Below are 5,090 nucleotides of genomic sequence, written 5' to 3'. Positions count from 1 at the left end.
AATCTTACCAGATTGCATAATCTTATATCATGTAAAATTACAAGAAATTGGTATTTGGTGTATGGAACCTTACAACTTTCCTTAGATAAAACACCCTTTCCCCCCTTTTTAAACAGACATGTTTTGTTAAATTGCACAAAAAATCCTGTTTTATGAATTTACAGAATGATCCTGTTTTTGCTTTCTGCAAAATCTTGCGTTTTTTCGTTAAATTGGTTTTTTAACAGTGTATAGGCATAATTATTGGTTGTTTATACAGGCCTACAGTTTGCGTTACTAATTCTCCTAACATAAAATAAACTACATTTGATTATGCTGATGGTATTTGTTAAATGTTTGTTATTATTTTCATAACTAATATTTACCCGATTAAAGATAATGTGTTTAAATCACATGTGCCATTCACAAGTATACTCCGATATAAAGTACTGTGAATTCACTCTGTGAAATTACTTTACTTCGAATACAATCTCGATTTGCGGGCCAAAATTTGTTATCGATCGAATTACCAAATATTTTGTACTGATAATAATATATGCATGCAATATTTGGTACTAACATCAATTCGGACGTTATAGTGAATATATATATTTTTTAGATGATTGTTTTAATTAATGATATATCTAGAGCAAATGCTTACTTTTATATAGAAAGGATTGAAAGGAATTAGTTAAGGTATTACAGCAATAATGTAGAATTTATTGAAAAGGGGCTTTGAACACAGCGCAACTTGTTACAATCTCAATTATCTATATACACTATTTATAGATAAATCCCTAATATACATGACAGTTTGAATATGAGTTCGTGTAATGTCTACAACTAAACATACATTACAATATGCATAGTATGGACTAAATATGTAATATAAATCATGAATATGGAAAAGGAATATTCGTTAACTTGCAAAAGTGTAATTAATAAATTCATTATGTTAAACTAATAATCTCATTTCAATGATGTTATTGCTGGTGTCATATAGTGTATTTATTGTAAAGAGGTTAACTGTAAAGTCAAGTTAGGTTTAATGAAAAAATAATAATTAAATGAAAAAAAAGAAGAAAAAAACAGACTTCGGGGTGCCTGGGCACCCCTCAGTCATTGACGGATATCCCAGGAGCGACAGGGGACGTTTCCCCATATACCCAAATTAGTAGGGGGACACAAAATCATATGTCCCCCTATTATTTTGATTTTTTATGATGGAAAGAAGTACATCATTCAAAATCGGAATGAAACATGTATTTTGGACGAGATGACGTTACTTTTTGGGTGATAACTTTTTTTTTGCTTGTCAAATTTATTTTGGTCGAAATGACCTGACATTTTGGGGTGATAATTTTTTTTTTTGCTTGTCGAATTTTCCAGCCCCTGGTCCCCCTATCATTGGGAATAGATTTCCGCTCTTGCCCTCAGCACCCTAGCCTCTTGTCGAGGCCCTGACGGCTGGTTCCCGAGCGAAGCGAGGGATATAGCGAAACTATAATTCGCGCATTAGGATATCACTCGCTTCGCTCGGAAAGCAGCTGCCAGGGACTCGACAAGAGGCTATCAACACCCTTACTAATTGTGTTTATGATTGATAGGTTGAGGGGCTAAAAGTCCCTTTGAGGGCCCAAAGAGAAGTTAAATGGCATGAATGATGATGCGCTAAGGACCCTGGTAAAACAAGATCTGAATATTATTATACCATAGATATAGCTTGCATTCTTTTTCTTTCTTAGCGCTTTGAAACTTTCGTATAAAGCGCTTTATAAATTTTGTATATTATCATTATTATTTTTGTAACTATCATCATGCTTAAATTTAATTAAGGGCTGTCTACCACGAACGTAATTGTTGGAGGGTAGTGTGTGAGAGGGTCGTAAGAGATCATTTTTGTGGAGCGTTATGGCCCAGTGGATTAGTCTTCGGACTTTGAAACAGAGGGTCGTGGGTTCGAATCCCAGCCATGGCGTAATTTCCTTCAGCAAGAAACTGATCCACAATGTGCTGCACTCAACCCAGGTGAGGAAAATGGTTACCGGTAGGAAGTAATTCCTTAAAAAGCTGTGTGCGCTATGAACGCTAGCTTAGCCGGGTATAATATAGGAGCGCCTTGAGCACCTAACAAGGTGGATATGTGCGCAATATAAATACCCTATATATTATTTTTTTTCGTTACACGTTTAAATAAGAGAAAGGAGAACAAAAGCTTTCGCCATGATAGCCCATGCGTGGAAACTCGGCGCACCTCCAACCAATACACAAAAGAAATGGAAAACCGTAACGAAATAAATATTGATATTCATACAAAAAAGCAAAAATGGTTGACTTTTCTATTCAACATCCCTTAATCCGTAGGTGTGAGAATAATGCAAGGAATTCCAATGTACACATCTTTTCTAAAATATTTGTGTAAAAAGCTACTGTTACAAGCCACGGTTATAGGCTACTGATTTTGGGAGTTTTGGTCCAGTCTCTGCTCAGGATATTAATCAAACAATGAAACTATGACTTGATTTAAGAAATATCAGAGACCCGCTGGCTTTTCAAGAGTGGTGAGCGAAATAACAATCAGAAGTTTGCACTAGCTCTTTCATCAAAACAATCCATGATTTCATAGGATTTGGATCACTTTGTCTAATATTTAGTATCGGAGAAAGAGAGGGAAAGAGAAAGGATCATTGAGTGATAAGCTGGGTCAATCTTCAGCACTATTTCAAATATTGAAGGTAAGATACAAAGCATATTTACCTCATATTAACCATTGAATTGCTTACGTTATTGAAATGAAAAGAATTAAGGTTGTCTATTTTCTAAATCCCTCTTGAGTGTTTATTCGGGGGTGGGGTAAATGCAGAGCGTTGGAAAGGTTCACAAAACATCATGAATTCTTCATTGAGGCTCTGATGGCTGTATTATGCCCCAACTAACATCCCGTATATGTTCTCATGAGATGAACCTTGTTTGCCTGGTGACTATGTTCAATGTGACATGTTGTGTAAGTTGTTGTCCCCTTTAAGAAAATGGTTCAATTGGTATTTGAGTACTGAAAGAAATGAGCACTGAGTTTTAATCATGTCATATTCATCAGGACAATAATTTTACATTCCAGTTTTCTCACTTTTCGATTAGGACTTTGTCGCACTTTTAGTTCAAGATATTGATTACAATATAAAATGATGTCAATGAAATCAGCCTACATAACACATTCCTTTATGAAATAAGCCTACATAACGCCAACAGCAAAGAAAAGAAATAAGTGGAAGTGGTTAAGAGAGTTTGTTTTACATTTTGAATAGAGACAATATAATTCATGTTATCAACTTAATTTGGCGTAATCTTGTATACCTATAATGATGCGCATGCTTTTCGTTCGAATTATGAGCGTCGGGATAATTAATTATCCATCAACAACTGTTTCTATCTTAAAAAAAAGAAAAGATGAAGTTAAAACAAAACAACAAACAAGAATAATAATCAAAGATTTCATTTCTGTTTCATCTTCATTTCAGAACGATCACTTTATTCTGTCTAGCCCTTCGTCCCCATTCACCATCGCTATGTCGATTACAAATCGTTCCCGACAAACCGCCAAAGATGCCGTCATTAAAAATGCTGATATGGAGGAACAAATGCAAAACTTCGCCACGGAAACCGCCGCCGACGCCTTTTCGAAGTACAACATGGAAAAGGACGTTGCCGCGTACATCAAGAAAGAATTCGATAAAATTCATAACCCTGCCTGGCATTGCATTGTGGGTCGTAACTTCGGCAGCTACGTAACGCACGAGACCAAACATTTCATCTACTTCTATCTTGGACAGACAGCGGTCTTGCTTTTTAAATCTGGCTGAGGAAAAAAGAACAAGAAGAAAGGGACTAATTGTAAAAAAGTTTGATAACAACTTTTTGAAAATCACACATTTAAAGCATGATCAATTTTGGGTTCGGCGATACTATTTCTCTCTTTTCTCGAAATGATACTTCCACATCTTTAGCTTGTAAAGGTAGACCTACCAAACACACACACAAAAAAATCGAATTAGATGTGAAAGTTTAATCCCATCGTCTGTAAATATATGCTATGATCCCGCAAGTAGTGAGTAAATTGGTGCTGTAAAAGATATTTTGGAGATTTTCAATAGAATACGTTATATAGCTGCATGAACTTAGTTATATACTAGGGCAGAGTTGATCGACACATTATAGGCCAGCGTTAGGTGTGTATCTAAAAGCGCTTTTATGTCGGCATAGTAAGACGACATGATTCTTAAAGATAAAAGACCCCCCCAAAAAAATAGCAATAGCGCTCGGTGTATAAAATATCATGTTAATTGTATGTTTAGTATTGTATATGTGTATATATAGGTAAATAAAAGTTTATATATATAAGTTAAGATCATTTTGAGATCCAATAACACTCCAGCTTGTCTTCTTATCCTAAACAAGTCGACTTCTTTAATAGTTTCAACGGCTTGTCATCTTGTCTTATATCAAAGAAGTCTACTCTCCTTATTTCAACAACTCCCCATTTTTCTTCTTGTCCAATAAAAGTCTAATTTTCGAATTCCAACAGCTAGTTATCTTGTAATGTTGTCCCAAACAAGTGGACTTGAACAATATTAACCCGCCATCTCTTCAACTTGTCTCGTCATCTGGTTGCATCTGTACTATTCTTCTCTTTCCTACATCCCTTAAATATTTATGAACGATGGCCCGAGATTCTGGAATTCCTTTAATGAAGAAATCTTTCATAGTCCATCCATGAGCTCTTTTATAAAAAAATACTTATTTATCAAATCTTATACGTCATCATCTTATTGTATAATTACATCATACCTCGTTAAAATTACCATTATATGTACTTAATACTTGCATTTTTCATTTTTATGTTGTTCATTTTTTGTGCGTTAATTGCCAGTCTTCGTAGGCTAATAGTACATAATTGTATGGGACCACAAACTACAAGCACTTTTGTTTTTTAGTAAATCCTTCCATTTATACAGGATATTGTTCATCTATGAAAATTCGCACCTGTGTTTTGTCATGTTTACTTATCGAAAAAAAATGTATATATTACCTTGATTTATGTTGCTTGTATATTA

This window comes from Lytechinus variegatus, chromosome 2 (assembly GCF_018143015.1).
Source record: "Lytechinus variegatus isolate NC3 chromosome 2, Lvar_3.0, whole genome shotgun sequence".
Lineage (NCBI taxonomy): Eukaryota > Metazoa > Echinodermata > Echinoidea > Temnopleuroida > Toxopneustidae > Lytechinus > Lytechinus variegatus.
Note: the sequence above shows the minus strand (reverse complement) of the source record.